Source organism: Mesoplodon mirus (genome assembly GCF_964341445.2).
Source record: "Mesoplodon mirus genome assembly, chromosome: 10".
Classification (NCBI taxonomy): Eukaryota; Metazoa; Chordata; class Mammalia; order Artiodactyla; family Ziphiidae; genus Mesoplodon; species Mesoplodon mirus.
Window position 1 is genome coordinate 38,486,822 of NC_138986.1, and position 14,631 is coordinate 38,501,452.

General features: G+C 36.6%; 1 protein-coding gene across 1 annotated transcript in view; it reads left to right on the plus strand.

Moving 5' to 3' along the window:
* Positions 1–14,631, plus strand: part of TRDN (triadin) — a gene marked incomplete at both ends in the record, with an annotated part of 300,072 nt that overhangs the window by 245,978 nt on the left and 39,463 nt on the right.

A 14,631-nucleotide genomic window follows, 5' to 3' on the forward strand; every position in this document is an offset into this window, starting at 1 on the left:
TGGTTGAGAGTCTGCCTGCCGATGCAGGGGACACGGGTTCATGCCCTGGTCTGGGAGGATCCCACATGCCGCGGAGTGGCTGGGCCCTTGAGCCATGGCCATTGAGCCTGCGCGTCCGGAGCCTGTGCTCCGCATCGGGAGAGGCCACAACAGTGAGAGGCCCACATACCGCAAAAAAAAAAAAAAAAAAGAAAGAAGAAGAATCATCATAGAATAAAGTGCGGAAAAAAAAAGAAGACTAAAATTCCTGAGGAGAACTCCAATTAATTACAGTCTTTCTAGGGCTAACCCTATACCAAATATTTTGTATCCAGATGAAGATATTTACATGTCTGTGTCTACATATGCAAAAGAAGGTTATATCTATATCTCTCCCTATAGTGAAAGTAATACTATGTACATGCATTCATATCGTTGGTGTTAAAATATTTGCATATACTAATTTTTACAAATTTTAACCTACATTTAAGTAATTCTTGCTTCACCCTTCTATTTATAGGTTAAATATTAACCCAAATTATTGTCACTTCTACGAAAAGTATTGTCAACATATCAAAAGGGATTGTTTAAGTGTTTTTGTATTTTTAGTGAATGAAATAATCATTTTAAGTGACTTTATAAAATCTGAAAGTATGCATTCTCTGGAAGGTAAATGGGAAAATCAACAATTTTAAACAGTAAGAAAAATGCATGATAAAGACAAAATGATACATTGAGTCTTAACATCAAAAGTTATAATTGAACTTTAGATATACCTGAAGAAAAGGAAAAACTATGCCTATAAATTACTTTACTGCTGTTAGCACACTTACTGGGTGTTTATCGCTGGCCAGATAAAAGGTGCATGATGTCACCCCTTCCTGTAAGCATAGCATTGTATTTTATGCTTTATTTTACTTTCGGTATATAATGGAAAATAGTAATAGATGCACTATAAATTTCCTATTATTGGTTGACATTAAATAATTATGCCTGTTTTTATGTTATATTTATTTTTCTCTTCCTAAAAGGAAAAGAAATCAGCACTAAGGGCTATTTTATTATAAAATATAATCAATTAACAATTTATTGACAACATATATTATGCTAATATCACTGCCATATGTCAAGAATTGTGCTTGTTGATACAAAGTTTAGAAACAAGTGATAAGATATTGTTTCCATCCCAAGAGAATATGATCAAGGACATAGACATGAACTATTGAAAGATGGCTACCAGATAATTAGTTACATTTGTGAAGATTGCTCTAGGAGTCTAGAGAGAGGGGACATTCCTGTAGTCTGTGTCAATCAGTGAAAACTTCAGGGAGATGATGGATTAAGCTGGGATTTTAGGAATATGCAAGAGCATCTGAGGCAGGAAGGTGATTATAAAGCATGGCAGAAGTCAGCTTTATAGTAGAAAAACATGAATTTGACTCTCTTTGCCACTTGCTAGGGGTGTGACCTAAATTCCTTAACGTTTCTGAGTTTTAATTTTTTTGTCTATTGAATACTCACCTGGTAGGGTTGTTATAAGAAATCCAGTTGATGTTTGCCATTTGGTTCAGATTCAATAAAAGGGAGCTCTATTTAGGAGTTAGCCCGGAGGAAGGGATGAGCATGGCAGAAGCAGGAGACAGTGAGGAGAGGATCAAGGACCAAAGGAGATTCCAGGGGCCACATGAGGACCAGAAAATGGCAGGGCTGCAGCGATGACGTCTGCCCATATGAGTAAAAGCTTACTTCTCTCACTGTTGTGGCCTCTCCCGTTGCGGAGCACAGGCTCCAGATGTGCAAGCTCAGCGGCCGTGGCTCACGGGCCCAGCTGCTCCGCGGCATGTGGGATCTTCCCGGACTGGGACACGAACCTGTGTCCCCTGCATCGGCAGGCGGACTCTCAACCATTGCGCCACCAGGGAAGCCCCTAAGCTTACTTTTATAGTAATCTAAGTGTTATAAAGGTGGGAGAAATTGATAGGGAGGGGTAGAGAGGCAGCATTAAGGAAGTGAATTCTGTTTACTTTAAATATTATTTATAGCCATGATTAATATTCTGTGTGGAATCATTAGGAATTAAGGTTTTTAAATATCACAGGACCTAGCAACCCATTGAAAAATACTAATAGCATCTTGTTATATACCCTTTCAGTTATATGAATACAGCAATCACAATCATACTCTCTGTACTGTGGTATCACTGCTTTTGTAATTGGCAAGCTGTTTCACAGGAAAAGGCTGGAAACTGATGACATTAGCTATATATGACTCTAAGGTCTCAAGCACGAAAAGACGAAGAAGGTGATGAAATGTAGAAGTTGCAAAGGAAATGCAGGTGGTGTGGACAGAGGTGTCCTAGAGACACTAGGAAATCGGGAATATTCACTCTGAATCCTCACACAAGGTTTTGTATCCATGAGCTTAGAGGTTTAGAGTTAGAAGCCAAAGGAGAAAAGGATTTCTTCAATAAACAGAAACATAGAGAGAAAAGAGAAGGGAATGAAAGGCAGCTTCTTGGAAAAGTAAAAGAACTGGTGAAACGGAAAGTGTGTTACCTGAGAGATCGGGACACACAGTGTATCAGTATCCCAAAGCCCGGACACTTTCAAGAAAAAGTAGAAAAATCAGCAGTCTCAATGTCTCAGGAAAGTCAAGGGGCATGATGACTGAGAAACAGCCGTTATATCTGACAAAAATCTGTCATTTTGTGACCAAGTGGAGAGCATTTTTAGTAAAGTGGTGGAAGTAGAATGAAGCTTAGAGGAATTAATAAGAGAATTTATCAGTAATAAGTGGACGCAGAACAGCAACTACTTTTTTCAGGAGTTTGCTGTTAAAAGGAGACAAGGGCTCCCCTGGTGGCACAGTGGTTGAGAGTCCGCCTGCCCATGCAGGGGACATGGGTTTGTGTCCCGGTCCGGGAAGATCCCACATGCCGCAGAGCGGCTGGGCCCGTGAGCCATGGCCGCTGAGCCTGCACGTCCGGAGCCTGTGCTCCGCATCGGGAGAGGCCACAACAGTGAGAGGCCCGCGTACCGCAAAAAAAAAAAAAAAAAAAAAAAGGAGACAAAATACTGTATTCCAGCAGGTGGAATCAATGAACTAGGTTTGTCGTTTCCACGTTTGTGATAGGGTGGAGCATTCCAGGGAGAGGAGGAGCATGAAATCCGGAGGGAGATATGAATTTGGAGAGAACTGCCCCAGATATGACAAGTGTTGGGATACACACTGTAGGTGGAGGACGTTAGCTTAATTATGAGGAAGAAAAATTTCTCCCCTGAGCTTTGTAAAAACAATGAAAGGATAGATTAAATTAAAGCTGAGTGTACATGAGGACGCTTCTGGTGAGCAATCTTTTCTCCTAAAATCTCTTCTGCAAAGGTGACCACTAACATGTCCGTTGCCAAACCCAGGGGATAGTTTTCTTGCTTCATATTACACTGACCTCTAGATAATATCTGACCATGTTCCTCATCTCTTACTCCTCAAATAAAATATCTTTTTCTTTGACAGAAACTAAAACATTTAACCCACAAAGTTAAAAATAAAACAACAACAAAATATGACTACAATTTAAAAAACTGAAGCAACATTGTAGCAATTAGTTATTTTTGACATGGCATATTATTAGCCTCTAAATTCTTTGTTTTTTACCCCCTAATGAAAACGATGGCAAACAGGGCATGCATTTCATTAGGTAATTGGAGAATAACTAAGTGTTCTTTTCGGGAAGCAATGGACATTAATTATAAGTAGTAATGTAATTAAAACCAAAAAAGACTTGCATAAGTAATAAGCAATAATTTACTTTTCCTATTCATCAAGAAAATTGATATTCATAAACAAAATCTTCAGAGTTCTGTAACTGCATTTCTAACTGCCTCATCAAAATCTTCACACTGTTAATCTGCCTGGACATCATTTTGTTTTAAAATTGAACTCAGTATCCCTTAACATTCTCTTTTCCTTTTGTTTCTTATCCCAAAAAATGCGACTCATGACTCAGAATTCAGTTACACTGACTTAAACATCATCTGAGTCATTTACAGCTTTCCCTTCTCTTTCAGAACCCAACATCCAAGTATGTACTAAGTTATATGTTTCCCAAATTTGGTCTCTCCTTTTTTTCTCTCTCGGTAAGACCCTAGTTCTAGTTCTCATCATCTCTTGCCTGAATAAATATACAAACCCATGACTTAATCATCTTGTTTCCATCTCCTCTTCAAAGATCTACCAGAAGCCTATGCTAGTTACATTTTCTAAATGGGTATGTGTAGGGGCACAGTGTTAGGTTCATTGCCACTGCATTATACTGCCTCCAGCGTATTTCTTCATGTGGCTTCCATTTGTCTAATCCACCCCCACAAAGACATTTTAAAAAGATCACCAATTCTGTGGATTTTCGTCTATTCAGTGACTTTTCAATATTTTCCTTTCATGTCAGGTCCATATCAAAAACATCTTACCTGTTTAACTTCCCTCCATTCTTGGCAACTTACTTTCCCACCCACCCCCTTTTCTCTGTCTTTAAACACACAACATGAATTATCCAGCCTTGGTCTGTTTGCACATGTTTTCCTCTAGCATATCATGTGATAGCAATGTTTGTTGAATGGGTTTCTTCTAACTTTGTGTCTCAGCTCCTATATTATCTCTGCTGTGAGCTATGCAGCCTTTTCCTTCTCAGAGGAGACAGAAAATCACTCAAAAGCCACCATAGCCACAGCAGATCAACAAAATTTTCCTCATAGAAAGGGAGGCGTTGGTTAATGATTATTTTAAAAACTTTATTTTTGACATGTGTCTTGCATTTGCAGTATAGCACACACAGAGATAGTTTTTTAAATGTAAAAGACCAACAGAAGCAGGATGGTTTAGAGAGAGGAACTCTAGGACAATAGGTATGGAGTGATTTACAACAAACCACTTAAGTTCTGAGTCCTTCATTCTTTACCTATGAAATAAAGTTCCCATCAACAATGTATTCCATGCTAATCTAACAGACTTATTGTGAAATGACATGATATAATGTATGTGAAAGTGCCTTCAAGAGCTATGAAAGCAGAAAAAAATAAAAGGCTATCATCCATATCCTTGCTATTCCAAGGGTGGTCCACAAAACAGCATCAGCATCACCTGGTTGCTTGTTAGATACGTAGACTCTTAGGTCCCATTAATAACTGCTGAATAAGAATTTGAATTTTTACCAAGACTCCAAAGTCATTAGTATGCACATTAAAAGTTGAGAAAGAAAATTATAGAATTCATAAACATCTAAGATTGCCCTTATCTCCAGGGAAGAAAAATATATCAAGCTTCTCTCTATACATTTAGCTAATGCAAAGTGTACATGTGTTTTTGAATGGTTGCTTTCTAACTAGAAGCAAGGTCCTCACAATAACTAAGCACTGGTTGACATTGTCCATCCACTGTCTCATTTGGGTGATTTCTGAACTTTGGTCATCCATGAAATGACTGAGGAATCAACCCTTCCTTTCTCATGACACAGAACAGGCAAACAGGCACTGCTTGTACCTGTGTGTTCATTTGAGCTTAAAAGGAATAAATACACGTATTTTGCTTGAAGTACCTGTATGTCAAGGGTAGACTGTCTTTTTATTTTACCAGCTGGCTAAGATACTGATACAACAGGTGAATGACTTACTGAAGGAAAACAGGATGCCCTTACACCTATCAGTCATCAAAGTATCTCTGGCCTATATCTTTTAAAGAACTTAGTTCCAATTGGTTACTCTATTTAATTTATGTCTATCATAGTATAAAATAAATACAGTTCAATATCTACGTAAAATTTACCATAGTGATCCTGCAAGAGAAATATGTATTAACCTTATTAACTGGATCTTAATAGATAATAGAGAGAATTTACATTCTCTCTCTCTCCCTCCCTCCTCTCTCTCTCTCCCTATTTCTCTCTCTCTCACACACACACATACATGTTCATGTGTGCGGGTGTGCACACACACAATACTTTATGTACATCTTTAAGTTAACCAGAAAGCATTGGATATTTGGATAGGCAGGGCTCCTATAAATTGTAGAGATAATTAAATCTCAGTTTCATTAACTAAACTAAGTTATAGTAGGATCCATGGCTAAGTTTAGTTTAATAAGTATTTATAGAATTTCTACCATGCATTAAATACTTTGCTAGGTTTTAAACTCTCAAGAAATATATTTTATCTAGGCAGGGTTCAGTAAATGAAGAGCTAATACTAGCAGAAAAAGGAATAAATAATTAAAATCAAACAAACAAGAAAAAGTTGTTCAGAGTGAATTCTGTAAACAGAGGAAAGTTTTCTTTTTCCAGCCTATTGGTTCAGAGAAAAATTCCCAAAGGAGAGAATATAAGCGTGGTCTTAAAGTATGGGTAAAGATTAGCCAGGTGAAGAAAGCCTGGGGAGGATATTGCAGACAAGAAAGAGTAAGCAGAAGCCTCGGCTAGAGGAGGGAAGCAGTGAGGAACATTGGGAGCCACCAGTATTTCACCTTCACTTCAGCAAAAGGTCTGTGTGGAGGATAAGAGTAGGTGAGGCTTGAGAGGAACAGCTGTGTCCCGAGTAAGGGTTGTGTCCTTCTTCCTAAGGGAAATTGGGAACAACTACAAGAGTTTAAGGAAAATGAGATACAGCTTAAATTAGAATTTCAAATTGCTGGGGTTTCCCTGGTGGTGCAGTGGTTGAGAATCTGCCTGCTAATGCAGGGGACGCAAGTTCGAGCCCTGGTCTGGGAGGATCACACATGCCGCAGAGCAGCTGGGCCCGTGAGCCACAACTACTGAGCCTGTGCATCTGGAGCTTGTGCTCCACAAGAGAGGCCGCCATAGTGAGAGGCCCGTGCACCACGATGAAGAGTGGCACCCGCTTGACGCAACTAGAGAAAGCCCTCGCACAGAAACGAAGACGCAGCACAGCAAAAATAAATTAATTAATTAATAAACTCCACCCCACCCCCCAAAAACAAAAAAGAATTTCAAATTGCTCAGTCTGGCTAATTACAGAGACTGAAGATAAAGAGGATGTCAATAGTTTCAGGAAATCTGTTGGGGGCAGGAGACTATTGCACTGATACCTCTAGAGTTACTCGATTTTCATAGAGCACTGGTAGGAAGGAAAAGAAGAGAGCTATTACAGAAATATTTAGGAAGTAAAATTGCCATACTATGGAAAAGGGGGTGGATTGGAGAAAAATTCAGGATAACTCCCAGGTTTCTGTCTTGGGATAGTGTGTGGACAGTAATGTCATTTTCTGTGATTGGAATTTTCAAGAGAAGTGCAGATTTAGCAAAAGGAAGCTATATGTGTTATGTAAAGTTTTGACATATTTATTATACAAATTTTTGTCAAGCAGTTATTATATTATAGGGGATATTGAAACGGAGCAGGACCCTATGGTCCTGCCCCCACTCATGTCCTCGGCCTGCCTTTTGTCTGTGGAAAAACTTTAGCCAAAGAATAAGTTTAATTAGAGGAGTGAGAAAATGTAGAAACAAAAGAAAACAGTCAAAGGAGACCAAATAATAACAGTTTAATCATTAAGCAAAGTCAAGGACTTTTAGTTCCTCCTTAAGGACTACAGATAATATTCTGAGCCATATCCCGTGAGCTGTCTTATAGATACTGACACCCCTACCAGGAGGAAGAAGTTAACTACATGATGACCAGGCTGTAGCCATGACATAAGCTGCTGCAATTCCAAGAACTGGCCTCAGAGAAATGGGAACAAACCCTGGAACTAAAGACTAACCGTACTTAAAACAACCAAGATGGGGCTTCCCTGGTGGCGCAGTGGTTGAGAGTCCGCCTGCCGATGCAGGGGACGCGGGTTCGTGCCCCAGTCCAGAAAGATCCCACATGCCGTGGAGCGGCTGGGCCCGTGAGCCATGGCCGCTGAGCCTGCGCGTCCGGAGCCTGTGCTCCGCAACGGGAGAGGCCGATCAGACCACCACATTACTGATTGCAAGATGGCTGTCAGAACTGCCTGTGCTGTTCTGCTCCCTCCTTCCGCCAACACAACCCTGAAACTCCCCTTTAAAAGCCCCTGTCCCCTGAACAGCAATCGGGAGTTGGTTCTAGGACAGGAGAGTCCACCCTCTCCCCCGGTTGCCAGCTTCCGAAATAAAGCAAGCTTTCCTTTCCTACCAACAATTTTCTCTAGAGAATTGGCTCTCGAGTGGCAAGCAGCCAGACCTGGGTTCGGTAACAATTTGGTAAGTGCAGACATCCATTAGTAAACAGTCAAGTTCCTGTCCTCCTAGAACTTATAATCTAATTGGGGTAGAGGTGCAGGAGAGACATGTCGAATTAGAGGTACCTGTGGGATGTGCATTGAAGTGTGTTTACCAGGCAGCTGGGGAGAAAACACAGTAGTTAATTCGGAAGTTTCCAGCAAAGATGTGCTGGCTTAAATGATGAGAGTTATTGACATCTACCGAGGGGAGTGTGTCGGGGAGGAGCAAGGACTGAGGAAGCAACCAGGAAGGACACTGATATGTAAAGAGTGGATAGAGGGGGAGAGGGAGACTCTGAAGGAGTTAAAGAAAGAGCAAGAGGAGAATTCTCTTAGAAGCTCGAGACATTGTCTCAGAAACCAGGGAGGAAAGAATTTCAAGGAGGAGGAAACTGTCAAAATGTCAAACATAGCAGAAATTTGCAGTAAGATAAAGACTGAAAAGTATTTGGAATATATAATATGGAGTCACTGATGATCTTATGAGCAATTTTGGTGGAGCTCAATGGGTGGAAAACCAAATTACTATATTTTGAGGCCTTTGGTTGGAAGTCAGAAATTGGGGCTAGAAAACATACATTGTATACTTTGTATACATTGTAGACTATTCGTTTAAAATATTGTCTGAAAAAGGGAAAAGACAGTGTATTTAGTTAAGAAAACAGCTGGGCAGAGTAAAAAGAATGGGAGCTGTGACATCAGGGAACCTGTAGTTTGGTTCCTAATCTATCAAACAGAGATTTCACAGCTACTGTCTTTACAACTTTACAGGGTTACAGTATCTGTAAAGGCAATAATATATGGAAAAATGCTAAAAACTAAGGTATACACTAATTCCATTGTTAAACACCTGAGAGATAAGGGAATTTATGTTCATAACACCTAAAGGATTTCATTTTGTTTAATTACCATGGAGATCAAACAATTTCCTTTTCAATATAGATCTCTCATTTGTTTTTTAAGTTTACTTGTGTAATATTTCCCTACTTGTGTAATAATACCACTTTTAATTTTAAAACCTTGAACTAAATCCTTCTGCCTTTAAAGACCATATAATTTTATACAGTTCAGCTAAGAGTAAAAATCAATAACATTATTGTTATAGAGTTTTTCTTTCTAACTGTAAAGGGAGAAGTGTTCCTGCAGTATAAGTTATTTCTTACACTTGTATTTTGCAAAGTGTTTTGCATAGAAGACTAGCCATAATTATTGATACATGAAAGAGTTTTGAGGTTAAGTAAGTCTGGGAAAACCTCTTGGAGTTCATCATAGATATGAACACATAATGAAAATCTGATAGTAAAAAACCTGCTGAACGTTTTTTCACCCAATGTTTCTCATATTTATTCGACCATGGTATCTTTTCTGTAATATAATAGTGGTGTTCAGCTGAACACACTTTGAAAAACGATGTCTTACACATTTACTTACTTAAAAGATTGGGGAAGCAATAGAGCAAAGATGATAGAATTTTTTAAATTAATAACAACGTATATTTTAAAAAAGAAGAAAAACTAAATAAGGAAGACTGGAAGCAATGTTTGATTGTGTTGCAATTAGAATGATGAAGATATGCTAACATGAATAATAAATTTATGCCCAGGCATTGCTATCTCAAAATTTCCTTTAATTTTTTTTCCCATAAACAAGAAGACAAAAAATTCTACTGTAAATTCTTGGGGGAGGAAGCAATCATTCTCTTTTGGGATAAAAAATTTATTAAAATTATGCTGACATGGAAAATTGAGTAGTTGCTAGCAAGTGGCATTGGTGTTAAATACTTCATAAGTATCCCTACAGATAACCATGTAAATGCAGTAGGTCAACCATTGCTTCTATTATAAACTAGTGTTTGCTGATTAGTCACTAGGTATGTGTCATTATAATATGCTGAGAAGGATTATTACCACAAAGAAATTTACAATAAACCAAGAAAATTGCAATAAATTTTACTATGTAAGTCCAAGGGTATTTATTGAATACCAACTAATACAAATCCTGGAAAATGAAAAAAATGACTAATATTGGTAGAGCAATTAATCAAGAGGATTTATTCGCATACATACATAATTTGATCTCATAAGATCTTATGATTTAGGTTTCATTATTTTGCGCAAGTTACAAGCAAGGAAACTGAAATAAAGATGAAATGAATTCCCAGGTTACAAAATTCATAGGTGGGATGACCTAGCTTCTTTCAACATATCAATGGCCACATTCATATACTCAACTTGATTTCTAAGGCAGTGAGCAAATGACTGACAATGTCACAAGTTGTCCTCTTTGACTTCAAGTTAACATAAAATGTAGTGTACCTTCCTTTTGCCAATGTATCACGGATATAGTTTACTGTCAAATTTAGAACCTCAATTATAATATTATCATTCTATGCTCAGAAAAATATAAATAGAGATGATGGGGGCAGTGGTGGGAAAAAAATGTTGGAGTGGTGATACACCTATTTTGAACTGAATTGATTATCTGAGTAACTCTTAGATAAATCTGGATGATACTAATAACAAATCAGGGCAGTAGACCATATGTTCCTTAGGGCAGGATTTTTGTTGGTTTATTTCATTCTTACTTGTGCCTAAAATAGTTCCTAGCACATAGTAAGAGCTCAGTAAATGTTTTTGAATGAACAAATGTAGTAAGAGTTTAGTTATTCAGTCAAATGGACCTGGAATCCTGTCTAATAATTTGTTAAAATGAGAACTTGAGCTCATGAGGGTTACTATAAATGTTAAAGTATTCTATTTAATATGCTTAGTCTGGTTCTGGGCACAAAATAAACTTTTAGTGTGTTAGCTATAAATTATGCTAATAGGTTCATGAGAATTTTTCAGAATTAAAATTTGGTACAGTTTTTCAAAATTTGAAAGAGATGAAATCATTGGCTTTCATTTAAGCAATTTTTATTTTGTGGAAAAAATTTTATTTTGTGGAAAAAAGATATAACCCTTTTCCTGCTTGACCTTTGAATGTAGACCACTTCTGTACTAAAATCTTCTCTTTTTATTTATAATAATGACTTGAGTACTGTAGCCTTAAGTTTTTCTGGTGAAATGTATCTTCTAGAGATGAAATATTTCTTAGCCAATTCAATCAGTCAAGCACAGTCCCATTAGTAGCTTCTGAATCAACCTGTGATAGGTACAATTTTTCTCAGCTGGCTTAAAGGAGAGATGCATGGTCTGTGAATCCTAGGAAAGTCCTCTCTATCCAGTGAAAAAGGAAGAATAATGATAGCTTCATTTAAAATTACTAAACACTACTTATGCATGAGTGTAAACAAAGAGCCAATAATTAGATATTTCATCTCCTTTAGATATTTCTTCAATGGTATGCATTTTAGACTCCTTCAAAAGACATAATTTTTAGTTTTTAGGTTTTTTTCAGAAAGATTTTCTTCTTTCTGTAATTTATGGGAATAAAAAATGCTTTTTTTTTGCCCTTTATATAAAATTGTCATTGAAAATCCTCCTTCCCAATTTCAACCCACTCTAAAAACTAATTGAGGAAGAGCTTTCAGTGTGGCAAAAGCAATTCACTAACCAAGACTTTATTACTTGCCATAGAGGAAGTTGATGATCTGATTCTTCTAAAATAAAAAACAACAACAACAACAAAAACAGCTCCAGAGCTTTATAGACACTTGCCTTTAAGAAGACAGCTCGATTAGAATGGTTTCTGTCTCCAGGCTAATTTGTGAGTTACTCTGATATTACAAAATTTACAAAAATTCAGTTTTCCCCCATGTTAATGTATTGCTTACTTTATATCTTCTTTGCTATTCTAAAATATAGCTTTATATTAGCTGTATTAATTATAATTAATTAATTATAGCTTTATTAACTATTTGAACCTATTCTCAATCTCCTTTTTTCTTTCTTCTATGAATAAACATGCTCTTATACTATTTGTAACACTCAATATATCGTACAGTTTTAAAAACAATGTTCTTAGCTAATTTTTGTTTTGTTTTTTGATTTAGTAGATTAACACAGTGATATTTATATATAGAAATATTTCTCAAGCCAGTGATGAAATGTTCCACACCTGTGGGATGCTTAAAAGAGGGTGTATATTTAATAACTGAATCATATTCCAGAGGAAAATATTTCAGATCTCTCTTGTGGACAAACATCAGGAATCTTCCCTTTGCTTTCAAATGCTGTTCAAATTTAGCTCCCAATGACACAAAACATCTTAAAAAAGGAAAATGAGACTGTTTATGTGGCTGTAGTAGAAATGAAAAGAAATAATATTAATTACTATCTCTTCTATTCTCACATCCTGATTTCAGAACAGAATATCTTAGAGCTTCGGAACTGAGATAAATGTGACCAATACCTAACATGACAAAAATAATGGTTCCTTTAGGGTCATGCCTCCCTACTTTAAAGAGGCTGATCCAAACTCAGACATTTTACTGTGCTCTCCTCCTCACAAACCCTCCACCACTAAATCATGCCCTAATCAAAACCCTGACCTTTAAACTAAGGATTGAATCTCACTGAGCCTACATCATAGTGAGGGCTCATTTCTTATTGTCTCATTTTTTCCTAAGATCCACTTAAAGGATCAGGATGTGTTGGAGAGGTGTTTAGGGAAATATAGTAAATCTTAATAATTAAAACATGCTTGTGCCTGGTGGTGCTAATCAATTTAAAATGCTCTCCAATGCATTTTATATTCCAGGCCAAAACTGCACAATAGTCACAGCTAAACATAGTATAATTTCCTCCTTTTCTTAGATGAAATGATCACAACATTAATAAGAAATCCCATGCACAGACTTTCCCATGTTTTATTTTCATGTATCTCAAAGCAAGGTGATCACAATACAATTGTGAAAAATATCCTCTGTAGAGAAAAAATGGAAGATTTCTGTTGATAATATGTTTAATATGTTTTATTGAAGGGTCACAGAGTTAAAAGCTCTCTCTTTTTTGCAACCACTTCCCATATATTTTAGCAACATCTTCGATGGGTCCTCAGTGAGAATGTATTTAGTGTATGCATTACTCAAGAGAGCAACCCTCCATTGATACAGAGTTATCACTTGTTCATTATTATTGACTATGTGTGGACAATGAACAAGTGCAAAAGATACTAAGGTGATAGTTGCAGTCCCTGACTAGTGAACTTACCAATTTATTTGGGGAAGGCAAATGAGTAAATAATTACAGAGTATTGCAAATAATTACAATATACAGGGATAATAATTTACATTGGATAGGGAGAGTACAGATTAGGGGCATTTAACCCATCATGGAAAGAGGTCAAGAAAGTCTTCATAAGAGAGACAACAACTGAGCTGTCTTAATAAATGAGTGCGGTACAGTGAAAGGTGATAAGAAGGGAAAGGACATCAGATGAGAAAGGAAACTGGAGGGTGAAAATGATATATTTTTACTCAAATTCATATACAAATCAGAAAAGATGACCGTTTAGAGTTTTATAACGTATTTTATATATTTAACATTTATACTTTTCCATTTTAATTTTGATAATTAAAAGGTTAGAAAACTTCATGAAACATGTAACCGAGTAATAATGGCTTCTAGTAAAATGTGGTAAGATCTTTGAACTGACGCAGGCATTCCATAAAAGTCCTTATAATATTTCCTTGCTTCCTCCAAATGGATTGCTTATTCAATATGTATGGCACAAAGTTTAGCTATTAATCTTCAAGTCAATTTAAAAGGTAAAGTGCCTGTTAAGTAGTTCTTTTGGCTAAGATATACGTCTACAACAGAGCCATCTTCTGCTCTGTACTAAATATCTGTGTAAAGAAATATATCTGAAACAGACTCACAGGTCTTAAAAACAAAGTTTGTTAATCTGCCTTAGACCTAAAAACGTGCTTCCACAGCAGAAAATCTATGAGGAATTGAGTAAACAGACTTACTAAACAGCAATAAAACTAAGAGGAATTAACGCTGCAACATTTCAGGTTGATTATCTACACTGTGTCTCCCTTTTAAATGATTTACTATTTAGATTTAAATTAATATTTAGTGTAAATATATTATTTTAGACCTGGATGAGATCTTAAAAATCACCTAATCTAACTTCTTACATTTATTTTCATTTTGGAAGAGGAGAACCAAACAAGTTAAATGGCCATGTCAAGGTTTCACAGTAAATAAGTGTCTGAATGAGAATTTGATCCAACACTTAAGATATCTTTATCTACTGCTTGTTGCAGTGTACAACGAAATAAGTAGTTTCTGATTGTATAGGTCAAAATTTTATTAATTTTGTCCGACATTACTTTCAAAATTCCTTAATATATATAGATGTAGATAGGCTATTTATTCTTTTATGTATATAATTTTAAACTGCTATAATTTTAATCATTCATGTGTCTAATATTTTAGAATATTTTGGCCCTTA